This window comes from Oryctolagus cuniculus, chromosome 1, assembly GCF_051225735.1.
Source record: "Oryctolagus cuniculus isolate XC-2025 breed Fujian yellow rabbit chromosome 1, ASM5122573v1, whole genome shotgun sequence".
NCBI classification, from domain to species: Eukaryota; Metazoa; Chordata; class Mammalia; order Lagomorpha; family Leporidae; genus Oryctolagus; species Oryctolagus cuniculus.
In genome coordinates, this window is record NC_142867.1 from 18,392,198 (window position 1) to 18,414,863 (window position 22,666).

A 22,666-nucleotide genomic window follows, 5' to 3' on the forward strand; every position below is an offset into this window, starting at 1 on the left:
AGCACCCACACTCGGGCAGCTTCTTGTGTCTGTGTAGTGTGGATGCCGAGTTCTCTGACCATTTGCTGATGTGTTCTGGCTCAGTCACTTTGGGATCTGCTCTGCAACTTGTCCTTTATTGGCTTTAGTTTGTATGTGTTTTTATGGGCCTAGGACCTGGTGCTGAACGACCCTCTTGTGGGCCCTGTGTACTACTGACTTTGAAAAACTTCACCTTTCTCCTTCTTGGCAAGTCTTAGTGCCTATCTGATTTTACTGTCCTGTTGTTTTCCCATTTATACCATGAATCACTGTGTGCTTTGTGTAGGGGTGTCTTTGGAGATTAAAACCAGTGGCAGCTCTTTGGTTTTATAGCTCAGCCTCAGTAAGTGACACTGTGGTTAGTGCATCTGTATTCCAGCATTCCCTTTGTTCTTGGTCCTTTAAAAAAAAAAGATTTATATATTTACTTGAAAGAGCTAGAGAGAGAGGGGAGGGGGAGGAAAGCGGAGGGGAGGAGAGGAGAGAGAAGAAGAGTTAAGAGAGGAGACAGTGGCCGGCGCCGTGGCTCACTAGGCTAATCCTCCACCTTGCAGCGCTGGCACGCCAGGTTCTAGTCCCAGTCGGGGCGCCGGATTCTGTCCCGGTTGCCCCTCTTCCAGGCCAGCTCTCTGCTGTGGCCAGGGAGTGCAGTGGAGGATGGCCCAAGTGGTTGGGCCCTGCACCCCATGGGAGACCAGGAGAAGCACCTGGCTCCTGCCATTGGATCAGCGCAGTGCGCCAGCCGCGGTGGCCATTGGAGGGTGAACCAATGGCAAAGGAAGACCTTTCTCTCTGTCTCTCTCTCTCTCACTGTCCACTCTGCCTGTCAAAAAAAAAAAAAAAAAAAAAAAAAGTCTTCCATCCACTGGCTCACTCCCCAGATGGCTGCAAAGTCCAGAACTGAGCCAGGTCGAAGGCAGGTGCTTCATCTGGGTCTTCCCTGTGGGTAGCAGGGTCCCAAACACTTGAGCCATTTTCTGCTGCTTTTCCCAGGCCATTAGCAAAGGGCTGGATCGGAAGAACAGCTGGGACACTAATTGTTGCTGTTGCAGATGGCAGCTTTACCTGCTGTGCCACAACACCAGCCTTTTTTAAATTAATGACTTCCCTTGTCTCATTGGTTTATATTTATCCATTTGAAAGCTTCTGGAAGTCCTTTTTTGGTAAGGGAAGGGAAATAAATAAAATTTTATTGATAAATAAGTGCTCTTACAAGTAAGTGGTTCAATATTTCTTGAAGAGTGCTGTATAGGACTTACACTGGGGGCTGGCATCTTGTTGGCATAGACGGTTAAGCTACCACATGCAATACAGCCTCCCATAGGACTGCCGGTTCAAATCCTGGCTGTGCTCTACTTCTGATCTGGTTCCCTGCTAACACACGTGGGAAAGCAGCGGAAGATGGCCCAAGGGCTTGGGCCTCTGCTACTCTTGTGGGAGACCTGGATGGCGTTCTAGGGTCCTGGAACAGTTCTCCCTGGCCATTTGGGGAGTGAACCAGCGGATGGAAGATTGAGCTCTCTTTCACCCTCTTTGTCTCTGTAACTCTGCCTTTTTCAAGTAAATGATAAAATAAAAATCTGAAAGAAAAAAAAAAATCATACTGGCAGTCCCAGTTGGAAGTTGAAATTTTGTCAGCCTGTTACATGTCTTTTACTCCCCTCTTCTCCTAGTGGAATATTTCCGTGTAATCTCAGGTGCTCCATTTTGAAGAAATATAATCATTTTGTCAAAGACTAAAACTTTTTGGTATTCATCCTCTTACACCATAGATAGGCACCAACCTTACTGCCTATAATAATAATAATAGTAAATGCTTATTGATCATCATTTCCTGGGTGCCAGACCCTGTTCTAAGTGCTTTACATATATAATCCTTTAATCCTGACAGAGACCCTGTAGGATACCTACTGCTTCCCTAACTATTTTCCACATGAGGAAACAGTTACATAGAAGTTCAGCAGTTTGCACACAGTTACCTAGCTGGTGATGGGATTAGAAAGCAATTGATGGAGCTGGTGCTGTGGTGCAGCCGGTTAAAGCCCCGGCTTACAGAGCTGACATCCTATATGGACGCCAGTTTGAGTGCCAGCTGCTCCACTTCTGATCCAGCTCTCTGCAAATGCACCTGGGAAAGCAGCGGAGGATATCCCAAGTCCTTGGGCCCCTGCCTGCATGGGAGACCCAGAAGTTGTTCCTGGCTCCTGGCTTTGGATTGGCCCAGCTCCAGCCATTTAGGGAGTGAACCAGCCGATGGAAGATCTCTCTGTCTCTCTCTCTGTCTCTGTCTCTACCTCTCTTTATAACTCTGTCAGATACATAAAATAAAAATAAAAAAAGAAAGCAATTGGTACTGCTCCTGTCTGGGTATGGGGTACATCACAAGCTTGCAGTTTAAGTCTTTGTCTATAAATGTTAACACACTGGGAATATTACTTGGAATTACTGAATTATGATTCAGTCTGTTTCATTTTAGGATTCTGTTATGAAAATAATTATGTGGCTTTGGTTTTGCAGGTCACCATCAACTATGCTAATTCATTTAGTGACAGTAGAGAGCAGCAAGCCTAATAGCAAGTTTGTGGAGCATCCCAGGATTACTCATTTATCTGTGTACCAGACCATTTACTGAAGATTTGGAAAGTAGAATTAATTTTGGCTTCCTTAACTCTTGTTTCCTGGCCATACATCTTCTGGAGATGCCTTTACAGGGGGTGCAGGGAAGAGGAAGACTGGAAAATTTTTCCTTATACATAAATTATAATCTCCATGAATGTGACAGATTAACAGGGAAATCTGATGGCGGGAGAATTGCTGGAAGGCCAACTAATTTCAGTGGATGGTAGCAAAAGTGATATTTTGTTATGAACAGTATGATCAAATAACACAAGCATTTGATTTATATAGAGAAATAGGAAATTTCTCTCTAGGTTTTTTTGGGGGGAGCTCTAAATTTATGGTAGCACTTGTCCTTAGACACACACTGTATCATGTTTTTTATGTTTCTGGTACAAGTTATTTTCTGAACAAGATCATAAACTTAAGGACCCAGTTTGGGCTTTTCTTTTTGTAGGTACCCTCTTTAGCTCTAAGTATATAATAGGTGATTTCTAAAAAACCTGCTGGGAGTGAGAGTTTGATGCAGCAGTTAAGACTTGGGATGACTGCATCCTATATTGGGGTACCTTGGTTTCAGTCTTGGCTTTGCTTCTACTTCCAGCTTTCTACTAATATGCACCCTGGGAGGCAGCAGTGATGGCCCAAGTAGTTGAAAGACCCAGCCATGACTGCTGTGGGCATTTGGGGAATAAACCAGCAGATGAAAGATCTCTCATATACATAATATATATACATGTGGAGCAGCGGAGGATATCCCAAGTCCTTGGGCCCCTGCCTGCATGGGAGACCTAGAAGAAGTTCCTGGCTCCTGGCTTTGGATTGGCCCAGCTCCAGCCATTGCAGCCATTTAGGGAGTGAACCAGCCAATGGAAGGTCTCTCTGTCTCTGTCTCTGTCTCTGTCTGTCTATACCTCTACCTCTCTTTATAACTCTGTCACATACACTTCCAATCCAGCTCTCTGCTATGGCCTGGGAAAGCAGTGGAAGATGGCTCAAGTCCTTGGGCCCCTGCACCCATGTAGGAGACATGGAAGAAGCTCCTGGCTTCGGATCAGCCCAACTCTGGCCATTGTGGCTGTTGGGGAATGAACCAGCCGATGGAAGACTTCTCTGTCTGCCTCTGCCTCTCTGTAACTCTGTCTTCCAAACAAATACACATATACATATGCATTACACATATACATTATATATACATGTATATATAATGTATATGTATACACGTATACATAATACATATGTCTCCCCTCCCCTCCCCTCCCCTCCCCTCCCCTCCCCTCCCCTCCCCTCCCCTCCCCTCTCTCTCCTCTCCTCTCCTCTCCTCTCCTCTCCTCTCCTCTCCTCTCCTGTCAGAGTTAGAGAGAGAGAGAGGGGTCTTCCATCCACTGGTTCACTTCCAATTGGCTGCAATGAAGCCGGGAGCTTCTTCTGGGTCTCCCACGCGGGTTCAGGGGCCCAAGGACTTGGACCATCTTCTCTTGCTTTCCCAGGCCATAGCAGAGAGCTGGATCGGAAGTGGAGCAGCCGGGTCTCAAACTGGTGTCCATATGGGATGCCAGTGCTTCCGGCCAAGGCTTTAACCCACTGTGCCACAGTGCTGGCCTCCTAGCTCTATTTCTGACCAGTCCCAGCTGTTACATTTGGGGAGTGTCAGCATATGGAGATCTCTCTGTCTTTCAGAAAGAAAGGTTGTTGCTGTTTTGGTTGATAGAGCTTCCATTTTCTAAAGAGCTTGTTTTTGTACAAATGAAATCAGAGTGCTGACAAGTTTAATTTTGTGGACTAGTTTTTATTTTTATTTTTTTAAGGAGTGATGTGAAGGAGGTGATAGATACCATTTAAATGGGTGTTTAAATATGAGGAACACTTTTCAGAGCACAGCTGGAGAATGATGAAAGCATAATGATTGTTGAAGTCACTTTTTAAAAGGTGATGATGTCTAAAGAGATGTTGGGAATTTGTTCAAGCTACATTGAACATACTCCCTGATTGGCTGAAGCAGAACTGTAACTTTTGTACTTTCTAGCATATAGGCTGTCTCAGGAAGAGTTTCTACCAAAAGAAATAATATCTGGCTTCTTGAATTAAGAACTGAAAGAGTGGGTGGCACTGTGACATAAGCAGGCCTGTGGAGCTGGCGTCCCATATGGCACCAGTTTGAGTCCTGGCTGCTCCACTTCCGATCCAGCTCTCTGCTATGGCCTGGGAAAGCAGTGGAAGATGGCTCAAGTCCTTGGGCCCCTGCACCCATGTAGGAGACATGGAAGAAGCTCCTGGCTTTGGATCAGCCCAACTCTGGCCATTGTGGCTGTTGGGGAATGAACCAGCCGATAGAAGACTTCTCTGTCTGCCTCTGCCTCTCTGTAACTCTGCCTTCCAAACAAATAAATCTTTAAAAAAAATTAATGAGATTGAATAAACTTTCCTGCTTTTGAAGAGAATAGGATAAATATCCTGAGATAAGACCATATGGAAGCATCCTGCTTGAGTGCCCATGTGTTTCAGGGTAAGGTAGGGGCAGGGTTCTTGGCTGCCTGGTCCAAGAGTGTTGGAGATGGTAAAAGTTCGATGGTTGGTATTGTGAAAGGACTGTTGTATGCTGTTTGTATTGGGCATGTCTACCTAAGAGGTGGCATGAGCTCAATGAGAGGATTTTGATGTGTTGGGTAGTGTCAGGGGAAGATAAAAGAAGCAGCAGGGAGGTGCTGACTGGGGATGATAAAGCCTGCAATTGGAACTAAGCCTCCCTCTAGATTAGGGAGAGGGAGAGAAGGATACAGTGTGAAAAACAAGATTCTAGATTCCAAGCTACTTATGTTTTCAAGAGTCCTCAGGTAAGATATTGCAGGACTAGAATTTTTCTGTTCAAACTTGTAAGCCGTTTTGATTTCTTTTTGGGATAGTAGGCCAAAAGCTATATTTATAGAACTTGTTTTGACATACTGTCCCTTGCCTTCCTGACTGGAATCCAGCTACTGTTGCACTTTGCCTTGGCAAGAAGGATTGATTGAAGAAAACCTGTGAGTAGATGTACAGGTGATTGAAACCAGCTCCCGACTTTGTAAATGGGGCAGCTGTAAGGTTTGCAGTTCATGTTGCACAAATGCCAGTGGAGTTGCTGCAATATGTAAGATGATGTAATTACCAGCTTACGTGTGACATGCTGCTGGTCTTCCTGCGTAATAGCCATTTCCACACAAAAACTTGGAGGCAAAGAAGGAAAATGGTTCAAAAAATAAAATGCTTTGGAACAGAGTATGAGCCGGGAATTTTTCTTTACTTTTTGCTTCATAGTTTTAAGAATTTCTTTTAAAAATTTTCAATATTGGTAACATTCATAAGTAAATCCACCTGGTACTACACCTCTTCAACTACCGTTAGTAACTACTACTTTTTCCTTCCAGAGATACTGTGTTCATGTACAAGCCTGTGTAATTCCTTTCTTATATATCATGACCAGTTTACTGCTTTATTCTCTTCAGTAGCTATAGAGTATAGAACACTCTATATGGTTGGTTACATTATAATTTATTTAGTCCCCAATTGATAGGCATATAGTTCTGGGTTTTGCTTCTAAAACTATTAATTTTTTTTTTTAAGATTTTATTTATTTGAGAGGTAGAATTACAGAGGGAGAGACAGAGAGAAAGGTCTTCCATCTGCTTATTCACTCCCAGATGGCCGCAAAGGCTAGAGCTGAGCCAATCAGGAGCCAAGAGCTTCTTCCGAGTCTCCCACATGGGTGCAGGGACCCAAGCACTTGGACTATCTTCCACTGCTTTCCCAGGCCATAGCAGATCGGAAATGGAGCAGCCGGCACTAGAACTAGATCCATATGGGATCCTGGCACCGCAGGTAAAGGTTTAGCCCACTAGGCCACAGTGCAGCATGCCCCCTCCTCCCCTTTTCTAAGATTTATTTATTTACTTGAAAGGCAGATCTACAGAGAAAAGGAGAGACAGAGATTCCACCCACTAGTTCACTTCCCAAATGGCCACAATGGCCAGGGCTAAGCAAGGCCGAAGCCAGAGCTTCATCTTGGTCTCCCATGTGGGTACAGGGGCCCAAGCCCTTGGGCTGTCTTCTGCTGCTTTCCTAGGTTTGTTAGCAGGGAATTGGATAGGAAGTGGAGCGGCTGGGACTTGAACTAGCACCTGTATGGGATGCCGGCACTATAGGTAGTGGCTTTACCTGCTACACCACAATGCTGGCCCCTGTGACTTTAAATTTTTATTTTTTATTTTTATTTTGCAAGTCAAATTTACAGAGAGGGAGAGAAAGTCAGAGATCGCTCTTCTAGTCACTGATTCACCCAGATGGTTGCAACGGCTACCACTGGGCCAGGTGGAAGCCAGGAGCTGCATTGAATCTCCCACGTGGGTAGCAGAGGCCCAGACACCTGGGTTATCTTCCACTGCTTTTCCCAGGCTATTACAGGGAGCTGGATGGGAAGTGGAGCAGCCAGGACACTAGCTGCTGCCCATATGGGATGCTAGTTTCACAGGCTGCAGCTTTATCTGGTATGCCACAACATCAGCCCTGTAAATTGTATTCTTAGGAATACTCCTTTACATATTTTGTGTTCATCAGATAGTTATTTGTAAGCTAAATTTATAGAATTGGAATTGCCAAATTCATGTTCAGCTTTCAGTGTTGATGGGATACTTAAAGTTCCTTTTAATATTTTGCAAGTGATACCATGCTTTGCAGAATATTATTTGTGGAGAAGGAGATCTTAATACTGCAACAACTGTCAAATTACCATCCTATGGCCCAAGTCCTTGGGCCCTGCACCCACATGGGAGACCAGGAGAAGCACCTGGTTCCTGCCTTAGGATCAGCGCGGTGCGCCGGCCGCAGCGCACCGGCCACGGTGGCCATTGGAGGGTGAACCAATGGCAAGAAGGAAGACCTTTCTGTCTCTCTCTCACTGTCCACTCTGCCTGTCAAAAAATAAATAAATAATAATAATAATAAAAAACACAAATTACCATCCTAAATGGTTACTGGAGTGGATGTAGAACTTGAAAATCTGAAAGACATAAGAAACCTTGAGTTGAGCATGGCTGTCTATTTATTTATTTATTTATTTACTTGAAAGAGTTACACAGAGAGAAGGAGAGGCAGAGAGATAGAGGTCTTCCATACGCTGGTTCACTCCCTAGTTGGCTGCAAAAGCTGCAGCTGTGCTGATCTGAATCCAGGAGTCAGGAGCCTTCTCCAGGTCTCCCATGCGGGTCAGGGGCCCAAGGACTTGGGCCATCTTCTGCTGCTTTCCCAGGCCATAGCAGAGAGCTGGATCAGAAGTGGAGCAGCCTGGACTCAAACTGGCGCCCATATGGGATGCCGGCACTGCAGGTGGCGGCCCTACCTGCTACGCTACAGGGCCAGCCCCTAGCATAACTATCAAAGCTAGCAACCATTAGAACCAGAGAAAAGCCATGTTGCTGAGGGGAATTTGGTAATAGTAGATGAATCTGCAAGTCACCCTAATTTCACTCTGAGAGTATTAGTTTTACTCATATATGATGTCTTCCAATTAGAACATTTGTGATCCATACTTACTGAGATGTCTTTTTCTCAAAAAGCCACTCAGATTGATTTCATGAGACCACTGAGACTTCAGTATTTACCTGTGACTTTCAGGTAGTTGTCATTATCAAGTTTATTAATCACTAATTAATAAAAGTGAAGTTGGGGCCAGCACTATGGTGCAGCATGTTAAGCCACATTTGCCAGGCTGTCATCCATCCATATGGGCACCAGTTTTGAGTCCTGGCTGCTCTGCTTACAATCCAGCTCCCTGCTGATGTGCATGGGAAAGCAGTGGAAGATAGCTCAAGTGCAAGTACCCCTGCACCCACATAGCAGACCCCAAAGAAGCTCCTGGCTTCGGACTGGTCCATCTCTGATAATTGGGGCCATTTGAGGAGTGAACAAGCAGATGGAAGATTCATATTCATTCATTCTCTCTCTCTGTCTCTCTCTCTCTCCTCCCCTTGTAATTCTTTAAAATAAATCTTTAAAACTAAATAAAAGTGAAGTTATACTTGAGTGTTCTAATGTAATAAAAAGCATTTTATAAACTATGCCTTATTTTACCAAGAAAGCTCAAGTTTGAGTGACTGTAGAACCTAGGTCACTTAGTCCATTCTCTACACTTTAGTTCCCTCATTGAAAAATGGGAGTGGAAATGCTAAAGAATCTCCTTTGAGCATTCAGAAAAATAACTGTGAAATAATTTCCAGAAGGTTATGTATTACAGTGACTGTTCAGAGCCATCAAAATTACAAGATAATTTTAAAAGTAACTCTGACAGTGCTTTAGAAAAAATTAGTCACATTCTGCCTACGTGGTGCTAGCATATGGTGCAGCCCTGATGAGCTGCACAAGTGGGCTGAAATCAAAATGCATTTGGAGAGAGGAGCAGCAGTGACTCACTAGATGAGACAGATCTGGCCTTATGGCAGGGCAGCTAAAGTAAGGAGGGATTGGTGGCCTTAGAGCATGCCAAATTGGAGCAAGTGATACATGAATATTATGGAAAAATTGAATGAGTCCTTGTGTTTGGATTCCTGGTGTAATGATCCCTGGCTCCGCAGACCCTACTTCTTCCACGGGGAACCTTTGCCACTCTGACTTAACGGGCGTTGTTCCCTGTGCCATTGAAGGTAGAAGCCACCAGGCAAATACTTAGCACCAGTGTACCTGGAATGTTGCAAACTGGAAAGATACTTATCAGCATTCTAATTGTGCCCAGACAAAACTGCAGTTAGCTACCATGTATAAACTGCTGCTGCCACGTCCAGTCATCCAGTATTGATACTGCTGCCTTGAGAAGGAAACAAAAGGAGTTACAGAAAGAATGAAGCTTCTCCACCCCACCTCACTGTATAGGAAGGAAAGACTGTATAGAGAGGAAAGAATTACTCTGAAACCATGAGGATTTGGGGAGGAAACAGGAAAAGAGAGTTTATTTATTTATTTATTTGAAAGGCAGAGTTAGAGAAAGAGAGATCCTCCATCCACTGATTTAGTGCCCAAGTGGCTGGGGCTGGGCCAGGCCAAGCCAAAGCCAGGAGCCTGGAACTCCCTCCTGTTCTCCAGATGGGTGGCAGGAATCCAAGTACTTGGATTATCTTCTGCTACCTTCCCAGGTACATTAGAAGGGAACTGGTTCAGATGTGGAGCAGCCCGGACTTTTTGCTGGGATGCCAGTGTCAAGAGCCATGGCATAACCTGCTGCACCACCACACTGGCTCCAGGAAAAGAGGTTTTTTAAAAAATGTGTTTTGGGGCCTGTGTTGTGGTGTAGCAGGTTAAACCTCTGCCCACAACACTTGCATTCCATATGGGAGTTGGTTTGAATCCCAGTTGGGGCAATTCCAGTCCACATCCTTGCTAATGTGCTTGAAGAGCAGAGGAGAATGGCCCAGGTCCTTGGGCCCCTGCCCCCATGTGGGAGACCCAAAAGAACTTCCTGGCCCCTGATTTCTTCCTGGCAGTTGCAGACATTTGAGGAGTGAACCAACAGATGGAAACTCTCTTCTCTCTCCCTCTCCCTCCCTAACTCCCCCCACCCCTCTCTTTGTAACTCTGCTTTTTAAATAAATAAATCTTTAAAAAAAATTTGCTTCACATTCTTTCTCTGCCTCTTCTGAGCACCTCCAAAATGGGCTACTTTGCAGGTGAAATGACTTACTAGGAACATTGTGGTCATATGGAAAGAGCAGATAACAAAACTGCAGGTGAGATCACTGATTGTGGAGAAAGGATGAGAAGAAAAGGCTCACCTCCCTCACCCTCACTTAACTTTATTGCACACTTTTTGGTATGATTTCAGAGGATTTAACAGTTTTGTTCATTTTATGAAATAAATGTTATATGTTGTAACATATAGATAAGGATGCTATTGGCAAAGTCAAGCCAAGCCTTAGGCCATTTCTTTTAAGATTTATTTCTTTATTTGAAAGAATTATAGAGAGGCACAGGGCAGAGGCACAGAGATAGAGAGGTCTTCCATCTGTGGGTTCGCTCCCCAAATGGCCGCAAAGGCTGGAGTGGGGGCCAATCTGAAGCAGGAGCCAGGAGCTTCCAGGTCTTTCATGCAGGTGCAGGGGCCCAAGCACTTAGGCCATCTTCCACTGCTTTCCCAGGCCACAGCAGAGAGCTGGATCAGAAGTGGAACAGCTGGGACTAGAACCAGCGTTCATATGGGATTCTGACTCTGCAGGCTGTGGCTTTACCCACTATGCCACAGTTCTGGCCCCTAGGCCAATTTTAATTCTGGTCTTAAATATAGACTACCTGGGCTGGCGGAGTGATGTTGCAGGTAAATCTGCCACCTAGGTGACTTCCCATGTAGGTGCTGGTTCAAGTCCTGGCTCCTCCACTCCCCACCCAGCTCACTGCTAATATGCCTAGGAAAGCAGCAGAAGATGGCCCTAATACTCGGGCCCCTCCTCCTATGTGGGAGACCCAGATGAAGCTATTGGTTTCAGCCTGGCCCAGTTCTGGCTCATGTGGCTGCTTTGGGGAATTAACTAGTGAACCTCTCCCTGTGTCTCTCCTTTTCTCTTTCTCTTTCCAATAAATAAATCTTTTTAGGCCAGCGCCGCGGCTCACTAGGCTAATCCTCCGCCTTGCGGCGCAAGCACACCGGGTTCTAGTCCTGGTCGGGGCACCGGATTCTGTCCCGGTTGCCCCTCTTCCAGGCCAGCTCTCTGCTGTGGCCAGGGAGTGCAGTGGAGGATGGCCCAGGTGCTTGGGCCCTGCACCCCATGGGAGACCAGGAAAAGCAGCGGCCATTGGAGGGTGAACCAACGGCAAAGGAAGACCTTTCTCTCTGTCTCTCTCTCTGTCCACTCTGCCTGTCAAAAAATAAAAAATAAATAAAAAATCTTTTTGAAAAAGAAAATAAACTTGAGTTAACAAATTTTTTGTACCAAAATTATCTTTTTTTTAAAGGTGCTTATCATAGCATTTATTTTTTTTTTTATTTTTTGACAGAGTGGACAGCGAGAGAGACAAAGGTCTTCCTTTGCCATTGGTTCACCCTCCAGGCCGGCGCGCTGCGGCCGGCGCACCGCGCTGATCCGAAGGCAGGAGCCAGGTGCTTCTCCTGGTCTCCCATGTGGGTGCAGGGCCCAAGCACTTGGGCCATCCTCCACTGCACTCCCGGGCCACAGCAGAGAGCTGGCCTGGAAGAGGGGCAACCGGGACAGAATCCGGCGCCCCGACCGGGACTAGAACCCGGTGTGCCGGCACCACAAGGCGGAGGATTAGCCTAGTGAGCTGCAGCGCCGGCCAAAATTATCTTTTAATCCCACTTTTTCATGAGCCTTTTAAGTATCCCCACATCTGTGGTAGAGATTTAATTAGGTAGGTATTTACAGTCTGAATGAAAAAAATATAGTTAGGTTTGTAGGTGACTTAGTGATAGTCTTGGTTAAGCTAGAAGGATGGGAACAAGTTGGAGGAAACCATTGTAGCAAAGGTTGTGAGCCCCATGAGAGAGGGGTTTCTACAGGAAACCTTCCAGACCGTCTTCACATAGTCTTGCGTAAAATAGCACAGGGTTATTAGCTCTCCTCTGACAAGGAGAAGATATGAGAGTGCCAAGTTACGAAACCTGATGCAAGTTTTCAAAGTTATTACCACAACAATTTAACAGGACTGAACTGTACACTTAAAAGTGGTTAAGATGGTAGATTTTCTGTTATTTGTTTTTTTAAAAAATTAAGATTTTTTTTTTTGACAGGCAAAGTGGACAGTGAGAGAGAGACAGAGAGAAAGGTCTTCCTTTGCCGTTGGTTCACCCTCCAATGGCTGCTGTGGCCGGCGTGCTGCGGCCGGCACACCGCGCTGATCCGAAGGCAGGAGCCAGGTACTTCTCCTGGTCTCCCATGGGGTGCAGGGCCCAAGGACCTGGGCCATCCTCCACTGCACTCCCTGGCCACAGCAGAGAGCTGGCCTGGAAGAGGGGCAACCGGGACAGAATCCGGCGGCCCGACCGGGACTAGAACCCGGTGTGCCGGTGCTGCAAGGCGGAAGATTAGCCTAGTGAGCCGCGGTGCCGGCAAAAATTAAGATTTCTTTTTTTTAAAGTTGGGGAAAATATTGTTGCCACTACAGAAAGGATGAACATACTGGCCAGTGTGGAGAAGGAGATGAGGTTGAGATCGGTTTATAAATGTCCCTACTAATGTCATGGAGAGGACACACTTAGATGACTCATATAGTCAACAGGGATCAAGAAGCACCACCCTTACCCTCAATCATACAGAGGGACTAGTTGAGTAGCCAGAGGGCAAGTGTCACAAGAAAGAAGAGAATTTTTCTATGGCACAGAGAGTATTAAAAGTCTTGTCCTGGGCTGGTGCCATGGTGCAGTCGCTTAATCCTCCGCCTGTGGTGCCGGCATCCCATATGGGCGCCAGTTCTAGTCGTGGCTGTTCCACTTCTGACCCAGCTCTCTCTGTGGCTTGGGAAAGTACTAGAAGATGGCCCAAGTCCCTGGACCCCTGCACCCATGTAGGAGATCCAGAAGAAGCTCCTTGCTCCTGGCTTTGGATTGGTGCAGCTCTGGCAGTTGCAGCCAATTGGGGGAGTAAGCCAGCAGACGGAAGACCTTTCTCTGCCTCTCCTTCTCTGTGTAACTTTTAATTTCAAATAAATAAGTCAGTCAGTCAGTCTTGTCCCTGCTGACAAAGACAAGTCAAAACCAAACCAGATACTGTACTGGACCTGTGGACTCTTCTACCATAGAGCTTACTATAGTAGGAGAGGATGCCCTGGAAATGATAAGACTAGAAAGAGCATTTATTATGGGCTTTCCGATACCAGTTTATCCCCATATTACAAATAAGCAAGAATAACTTACTAAAGCTTAGTTTCCCTAGAATCATTCAGTCTTAATTTCACCTATTTCTGCTGAGTGTGTTTATACATTTTATTTACTGCACTAGCCTTTGAAGTAGTCTGTCCACTTTTAGTAGTGATATGTGTACCTAGGATCCTAAATTCGAATCTGATGGCAGCTGTGCTTCCCTTGCTATGGAGTCCCAAGAGAAAATAGGTAGATACTGCTCTAAGCAAAAACTACTGGATTTTACCATATGTCTCTGGTGAAGTTTTACATCTGATGAACTGGGCTGTTCAGGAAAGCTCCCCAGTTGATTGTTTTATCTGATGAATGGGCTTTCTAGAGTATGGGGGCAGGTGAAATGGAATATTCCAAAACAAAAAAGAGCCCAGCCTTCTTTTCTTTTTTTTTTTTTTTTTTCTTTTTTTTTTTTTTTGACAAGCAGAGATAGAGACAGAGAGAAAGGTCTTCCTTTTTCCATTGGTTCACCCCCCAAGTGGCCACTGCGGCCATTGTGTTGCGGCCAGTGCACTGCGCCAATCCGAAGCCAGGAGCCAGGAGTTTCCTCCTGGTCTCCCATGCGGGTGCAGGGCCCAAGAACCTGGGCCATCCTCCACTGCACTCCCGGGCCACAGTAGAGACCTGAGCCCAGCCTTCTTGTTAAGCCATCCTTATAGTAGAGAAAAGAAGTCAAGAGTGTTGCAAGCAGATATAAAAGGCAGCAGAATGTTGAGTACACTTTTCCCAATTCATTTCTATTACTTGTCCCTTACTTTGTCTAGTTGAAAGTTTGTATAGTGGCTTGATTGTATTTTGGGCATTGATTTAGTGCCTTTTGAGATGTATCAAGTACTTTTTGGGGGGTACAAGTGAGGAAATTTATACTTTGAGACGCAGATTAACTTGTTGGTAAGTCACACAATTACTGAGGAACAGTAGAACTTTTCACTACACTTAAGCATTTTCTTGACGGTCTCATAACAGTGGAGACTTACAAGATTGGTGGGCTGGCATTATGGTGCAGTGGGTTAATCTGCATCCTATATCAGAGCACCAGTTCAAGTCCCCATTAGTCTGCTTCTGATCCAGCTCCTTGCTAATGTGCCTGGTAAAGCAATGTAAGATGGTACAAGTGCCCTGTCGCCTGCATGGGAGACCCAGATCGAGTTCCTGGCTTCTGGCTGTGGCCTGGCCCAACCCCAGCTGTTAGGACCATTTGGGGAGTGAGCCAGGGGGTAGAAGGTATCTATCTTGCTCACTCTTTCTCTGTCACCATGCTTTTCAAATAAATAAGTAGGGGCCAGTGCTGTGGCTTAACAGGGTAAGCTGCCATCTTTGATGCTGGCATCACATGTAACTACCAGTTTGAGTCCCAGCTGTTCAACTTCCTATTCAGCTCCCTGCTAATGTGCCTGGGAAAGCAATCGAAGGAAGATAGCTCAAGTCTTTGGGACCCTGCACACATGTGAGAGACCTGTATAAAGCTCCCGGCTCCTGGCTTCAGCCTGGCCCAGCCTAGCTATTGCAGCCATTTAGGGAATGAACCAGTGGTTGGAAGATCCATCTCTCTCTCCTCTCCCCTCTGTAATTCTGGCTTTCAAATAAATAGAATACATCTTTAAATAAATAAATAAATATTTTTAATATATGTATTTATGATATATAATATATAAGGTACCCAAAACAAGGCATGGCATGTGGTAAATGCTTAAAAATGTTAGCTGTTATTTATTATCACTTTGCAAGTATCTGGACATGACTCCCTACCTTGAGTTGACAAAGATTTATGAGCTTTAAATACCATATTCCATCCATTTGAGGATGTACATATGTTACCACCGATAACTTAAATTCATTGATTCTAAAGATAGAAAATCTGTTTAAAAAGCAGTTCATTTCAAACTGGTTATAAAATCTGTGAATTATCTACTGTTTGGAATTATCCACACTAGGTCAGTTTCCTAGAGGGCCTTAGGGTAACCCTGAGGGCCAGGGGAGACAAATATTTGAGGCCTGCTTGACTCTCCTCTGTTGTCAGCCTGACCACTTTCACTTTCATGTTTAGGAGAAAAATACTTCTGCTTTCTTTTTTTAAAATTAGTCTATAGACTTTAGGAAGGAGGAGGGACATTTAAAAACCTTTGTTCTGAATAGTTGCTAAATTCTTCACTAGCTGCCTGTTTTGTACCAAAAAGATTTTTAAGGAATTATTATAGGGTATATACTAATAACTGTCAATAGGAGTGAGACTTGCTGAGGAGGCCAAGGTTGTGCATGGGCTCAGAACTTATGTAGGTCATTGAGCATCACTGTGCCACCAGCCCTTGTCTCTGGAATTTGTGCCAGTGCCCGCTATGCAAGAGCTGCTGATGGTGACTGTGAGTCAGTGGCCATCTTCCTGGGCAGTTCAGTGTTTTGTTATTTATTCAGAATACAAGCAGGGTAGGGCAGCAGCAAACTGGCTCATTACCTTGCTTACTCTAAGGAAGGCATTAGGACATCTAAGAGCTTTCATATCAGTCAAGTACAATTTTTCTAAAAGCAAATTATTTGAGAGCAACAGAGGGGGTGGGAAAGTCAGAAAGAGAATCTCCATTTGCTGGTTCACTCCTCAGATGGCCAATGGCTGCAGCATTCCAGGCTGGGCCAGGACAAACCCAGGAACCAGGAACACCATCCTGATTTTCCACATGGGTGGCAGACAGGGCCCAAGTAGTTGGACCATCTTCTCCTGCCTTCCCAGGTACATTGGCAGGGAGCTGAATTGGAAGCAGAGGGGCTGCAGCTTTCTGATACGTGATGCCAGCTTCAGAAGTGGCAACTTAACCCCCCTGTGCCACAGTGCCAGCCCAGTCAAGAACAGTTTTTAAAACTGTATGAGGCTGCATGTTAAGCATCTTAACATTTTTCACAAGGCGACAATACTGTTTATTCCTCAGCTCTCCCTTGGCCCCTCTCCCTCTCCTACCTTTTTAGTGCTTCTTTTCCCACTTAGCTCTTTTGTTTTGTTTTGTTTTTGTTTTTTTGGTAAAGATTATTTATTTGAAAGAGTTAGAGAGAGAAATCTTCCGTCCAGTGGCTCACTTCCCAGATGTCCACAGTGGCTAGGAGCGTCTTTCGGGTCTCCCATGGTGGGTGGCAGGGGCCCAAGTACTTGAGTCATCTTCTGCTTTCCCAGGCTCATTAGCAATGTGTTGGATGGGAAGTGGAGCAGCTGGCTAGGCCACAACTATGCTGCCACTCACTCCCCTACTGCACCTCTTTAACCCTTCTTTGGGACCACCTGAGTACCTCCCTGTCTCTATGTGGTGATAGAGAAAGGTGCAGATAATGCTAATAGAAGCAGCCATCTGTGGAGCTCCAAGAAAGTAGCAATTGGGACAGTCTCATAGAACTTGTGCCCCTTGGTTCTCCACAGAAATGAAACAAAAGATACAAAAAATTCATACCTAAAGCTTTTAAATACCAACCAGCGTTGCGCAGAGTATTTCTGTTTTCTCACGGAACAGGCAACAGAATGTAAGAAAAGCAGAACTGGGAAGACTGGTTTTAAAGAAAATGCTTTCTTGGGTATTGGACCACTGACTGTCCTCCAGGTGACAAGGGTTAGTGTGGAGGAAAACAGTGTTGTTCCTTTTGTGTGTGTGTTTGAGTTTTGGATGGCGTAAGAGTAAAATGACTAATACTGCTGTGTGTGTGTGTGCACGCGTGCGCGCACCATGCTTTAAAAGAATCCCCTTTTTCTTTCTCTTGGCTAGCCAGTTAGAGTGTTCCTCACTCCACAAGGGCTGCTGTTTCTCAGGGACCTGTGAATGTGTCCCTTACCCTGTCATATACTGGCTTTTCTTAACCCCAGTTCTTTTGCCCTCTCTGCCCTGAAGATTCTCTGACTGGCGTGGGATCTGAGTCTGATCTCTCAGGATGGAAGAAATGACACCTGTAAAAACTACCCACAAAACAGCAGTGTTTCTCACACTGTGCTGTTCCATGCAACATTTTGGGAAACATGAACAACACCAACTAGCAGAAATTTAACTTACTGGCCAGTGCCGCGGCTCACTAGGCTAATCCTCCGCCTGTGGCGCTGTCACCCCAGGTTCTAGTCCCGGTCGGGGCGCTGGATCCTGTCCCGGTTGCTCCTCTTCCAGTCCAGCTCTCTGCTGTGGCCCAGGAAGGCAGTGGAGAATGGCCCAAGTGCTTGAGCCCATGTACCCGCATGGGAGACCAGGAGGAAGCACCTGGCTCCTGGCTTCAGATCGGCACAGCACGCCGGCTGTAGTGGCCATTTAGGGAGTGAACCAACGGTAAAGGAAGACCTTTCTCTCTGTGTCTCTCTAATTCTGCCTATCACAAAAAGAAAGAAAGAAAGAAAGAAATTTAACTTATTTTCTATCCTTCAAGGTAACCACTGCTCCAGAGCCCTCTCAAGACATAGCATCTCAATAAATGTGGGCACCTCCTAGATGTTGATCACATTGTCCAAGAAAGACAGCCCACGGCCTTTAGGGTTAGGTTTTTTTGTTTTTGTTTTTTTTTTGGACAGGCAGAGTGGATAGTGAGAGAGAGACAGAGAGAAAGGTCTATCCTTTTTGCCGTTGGTTCACCCTCCAATGGCCGCCACAGCTGGCACGCTGCGGCCAATGCACTGCGCCGATCCGAAGGCAGGAGCCAGGTGCTTCCCCGGTCTCCCATGCGGGTGCAGGGCCCAAGGACTTGGGCCATCCTCCACTGCCTTCCCGGGCCACAGCAGAGCTGGCCTGGAAGAGGGGCAACCGGGACAGAATCCGGCGCCCCGACTGGGACTAGAACCCAGTGTGCCGGCGCCGCTAGGTGGAAGATTAGCCTATTGAGCCGCGGCGCCGGCCTAGGCTTTCTTCATCAGCATCTACCCAGAGACCACATGCAGAGTATCTTCTTTAATGTCTGCATCCATAGAGTAGTCCTCACCATAAACGTTGATGATGCCACAGGATTGAAGTATTGGGAATTTAATAATGGAAGTCCCTTTTCTCTTAGTAACTTTTGATGATAGAGACTGGGTCCAAGTAAATGCTTTTAGAAGTTATGTTGTTAGTATATACATTAAAGTTATTGGAGGGGCCGGTGCCGTGGCACACTGGGTTAATCCTCCTCCTTTGATGCCGGCATCCCATATGGGCGCCGGTTCTAGTCCTGGTTGTTCCTCTTCCAGTCCAGCTCTCTGCTATGGCCTGGGATAGCAGTAGAAGATGGCCCAAGTGCTTGGGTCCCTGCACCCACATGGGAGACCAGGAAGAAACTGCGACCATTTGGGGAGTGAACCAACAGAAGGAAGACCTTTCTCTGTCTCTCTCACTGTCTAAAACTCTACCTGTCAAATAAATAAATAAAATCTTCAAAAAAATAAAAGTTATTGGAAGTATCACTGCTTCATTATCAAAACTAGAAACTAGATTCATGTGAAACCAATCAAAATACTTGAGCACCTATTTTATGCAAGTTGAGGAGCAACTTTGTCTTCAGAGAGGCTGGGTGGGATGGAGGGTCTCCTTACCTAGTTCTGGGTCTTGATTTTTCTGCCAGAATTCTACTTTCCAGTGACTCTGTCTACAGGTAGGGCCAGACAAGTTCTCCTGGTAGGAGTAGTAACTGGAAATTTGTAGGAATTTGGGGAGCTTTATAGAATCAGTCTTTATTTGAAAAATTGTTCAGTGATGCTTAAAAATAAAACAAATTGGTTTTGTGGCTTAGTTCTTTGCTTTTATCTTCCCCATCTGATTTTTTTTCCCCCTAAGTGGTTGATCACTGACCGAGGGCCTCCAACATGCATTTACAGAAGCAGGAACTTGGTTGCCTTTGAAGTTTCATGCTCAGCACCTACCTTTCAGGATGGTTACTTTGGGGAAAAGCTGTGGCCTCTCCTTAGTTGCTAAAATAATTATACAGCCATTAGCTTTTTGGTAGTCTCTTGTCCAAAGGCAGATGTTAAATGTTATTGTGTTGTTGGGGCTAGTGCTGTGGCGTGGTGGGTAAAGCCGCCGCCTGAGGTACCAGCATCCCATATGGGCACTGGTTTGAGACCCGGCTGTTCCACTTCCAGTCCAGCTCTCTGCTGTGGCCTGGGAAAGCAGTAGAAGATGGCCCAAGTCCTTGGGCCCCTGCACCCACTTGGGAGACTCAGAAGAAGCTCCTGCCTCCTAGCTTCGGACCTGCACAGCTCCAGCTATTGCAGCTAATTGGGGAATGAACCATCCATCGTATGGAAGACCTCCCTCTCTCTGCCTCTCCTTCTCTGTGTAACTCTGACTTTCAAATAAATAAATAAATCTTTGGAAAAAAAAAAACTGTGTTGTGACCTAGATGTGCTGAAATTCTGCCTCATAAATCCTGGTCATTGTTTGACTATTTGTTGTAACACCTAGGGGGCAAGCCTCTTATTTAAGTCTTTTAGTGCTTCAGCACTTCCCCATCTTTTCAGGTTTTGGTGTTTTAAAATTAACTTTGAGATAGTAAACATACTATATCTTTAAGGCACTTAAAAAATGGGAGGGGGGAGGTTTTTTTTTGTTTGTTTTTGCTTTTTGTCTGCTGCCTTGGTGACAGAGGGGCTATTATTTGAAACAAAGTTGTTTATCTGCAGTTTTGAGAAGTATAGGCATGGCCCACTTATTTTTTTTTTTTTCCTTGGTTTTTAGAGTGAAGACATAGCCCAGAGAGGGAGGTGTAAAGCTACAGGTATGGGCCAGCTGCGTGGCTGGGTGTGCTTCATGGCCATCTTTTTAACCTTCTTGCATGAGACCTGCTGTGCAGATATGAAAAAGTTGCTTTCAGAAAGGTGATGACTTCTCTTCTACATTGTTTGGTATAGTTTGCAAAATGTCTATCCTTAGGAAGCTAGAGATGTTTTCTTACTCTTCTCCTCTTCTTTCTTCTTAGCTGTTTCCCAGAGAGGGCTTACTTCTTGGTAGAGCTAACTCTGTTTGGAGTGGGGAGAATGGAGAGGAGAGAGGAGGAGCATTTTGGGGTAGAAGTATTCTGTTAGACACTTCCCATTAACTTTCTCTGCCTTATTAATCATCTCATACATGAAACTCCTACTAAACTAGAACAGATTGAGGAAGAAACTTAGTGGGTTAGCCTCCTGAACTAGAATTTTTTAAAAAAAGATTTTATTTATTTGAGAGATAGTGTTAGAGGGAGAGACAGAGAAAGGTCTTCCTTCCGCTGGTTCACTCCTCCAAATGGCCGCATCGGCTGGAGCTGGGCCAATCCAAAGCCAGGAGCCAGGTGCTTCTTCCTGGTTCCCCATGCGGGAGGAGGGGCCCAAGCACTTGGGCCATCCTCCACTGCTTTCCCAGGCCATAGCAGAGAGCTGGATCAGAAGAGGAGCAGCTGGGACTAGAACTGGTGCCCACATGGGATGCCGGCATACTGCGCCACGGCACCGGCCCCCAGAATTTTTCAACATACTGATTTTTTAAAACAGCACCGAAACTTAAAAGTGTAAGCTTATAGTATATTGTTCACTGAGAGTCACACAGCTAGTTTGGGATCTGAAAATTTGACTTGATGTGCGGATAGTCACAATTTAACAGGGTTTTTGTTAGATCAGGGTTAGTCACGGAAGCTCCGGTAGAATTGCTAAGCTTGTACTGTTGCTGAGAACACTAGTCACGAAAGAGTTTCTGCTAGTCGTTTGTACTGATTAGGGGAGGAGATAGTAGTGATAAGTATAGGGGAGGAGTGGTTTTCCTTCCTTTGGCCTTGTCATATCCTTTCAGTATACTATAGTAACTTTACAGGCAAAGCAACTTACTACACATGACAAATTATTAAGCTTTATTTCACACAGTGATTTTAGATTTTAAATAGAAGTTTTAAAGGAATATTTCTATTCTTTCTTTCTTGTAAACCCTCCATGGCCCACAGTTTGTTAATTTTTTTTAAAGGATTTATTTATTTGAAAGGGAGAGTTACAAGAGGCAGAGGCAGGGAGATCTTCCATCCCCAAATGGCCGTAACAGCCACAGCCGAGCTGATCCAAAGCTGGAGCCAGGAGCTTCTTCTATGTCTCCCTCATGGGTACAGGGGCCCAAGCACTTGGGCCATTTTCCACTGCTTTCCCGGGTGCCATTAACAGGGAGCTGGATCAGAAGTGGAGCAGCCAGGACTCAAACCAGTGCCCATATGGGATGCCAGCACTGCAGGTGGCGGCTTTACCCACTATGCCACAGTGCCAATCCTGATAATTTTTTTAAAACATTTATTTATTGGCCAGCGCTGCGGCTCAACAGGCTAATCCTCCGCCTTGTGGCACCGGCACCCCGGGTTCTAGTCCCAGTCGGGGCGCCGGATTCTGTCCTGGGTGCCCCTCTTCCAGGCCAGCTCTCTGCTGTGGCCAGGGAGTGCAGTGGAGCATGGCCCAAGTGCTTGGGCCCTGCACCCGCATGGAAGACCAGGAGAAGCACCTGGCTCCTACCTTCGGATCAGCGCGGTGTGCCGGCTGCAGCAGCCATTTGAGGGTGAACCAATGGCAAAAGGAAGACCTTTCTCTCTGTCTCTCTCTCTCACTGTCCACTCTGCCTGTCAAAAAAAATAAAAATAAAAAAACTATTTATTTATTTGGAAGTTACGCAGAGAGAGAAGGAGAAGTAGAGAGAGAGAGAGAGAGAGAGAGAGAGAGAGGGAGGGAGGGAGGTCGGTCGGTCTTCCATCCGCTGGTTCACTCCCCAGTTGGCCGCAATGGCCAGAGCGAAGCCAGGAGCCTAGAGCTTCTTCCAGGTCTCCCACATGGGTGCAGGGGTTCAAGTACTTGGGCTATCTTCTACTGCTTTCCCAGGCCTTCGCAAAGGGCTGGGTTGGAAATGGAGCAGCCAGGACTCAAACTGGTGCCCATATGGGATGCTGGCACTACAGGCAGTGGCTTTTCCCACTACACCACAGCGCCAGCCCCAGTGTTAATTTTTAAAAATCAACTAATTACTTTGAAACGCAGAGGGACAAAAGATTATCCATCACTGGTTCACTCCCCGAGGCCCACAACAGCTAGGGCAATGTCAAGCCAAAGTCTGGAGCTGTGAACTCAATCCAAGTCTCCCACTTATGTGACAGGGACTCAACTATTAGAGCCATCACAGACTTCTCCCAGGGTGCATTAGCAGGAAGCTAGAATTGGAAGTTGAGCTG

At 45.8% G+C, this 22,666-nt stretch overlaps 1 protein-coding gene across 49 annotated transcripts in view; it reads left to right on the forward strand.

The window, feature by feature from the left end:
- CELF1 (CUGBP Elav-like family member 1) overlaps window positions 1-22,666 on the forward strand; it is a 119,666-nt gene that overhangs the window by 54,648 nt on the left and 42,352 nt on the right. For 36 of the 49 annotated variants that reach the window (XM_070070511.2, XM_008270634.5, XM_070070502.2 and 33 more), the window contains exon 2: window positions 20,176-20,215. The exons of the other annotated variants lie outside the window; for them this stretch is intronic. The gene's annotated coding sequence lies outside the window, so the exon portion shown is untranslated. The remainder of the gene's footprint in view (window positions 1-20,175; window positions 20,216-22,666) is intronic. 49 annotated transcript variants of the gene reach the window in all.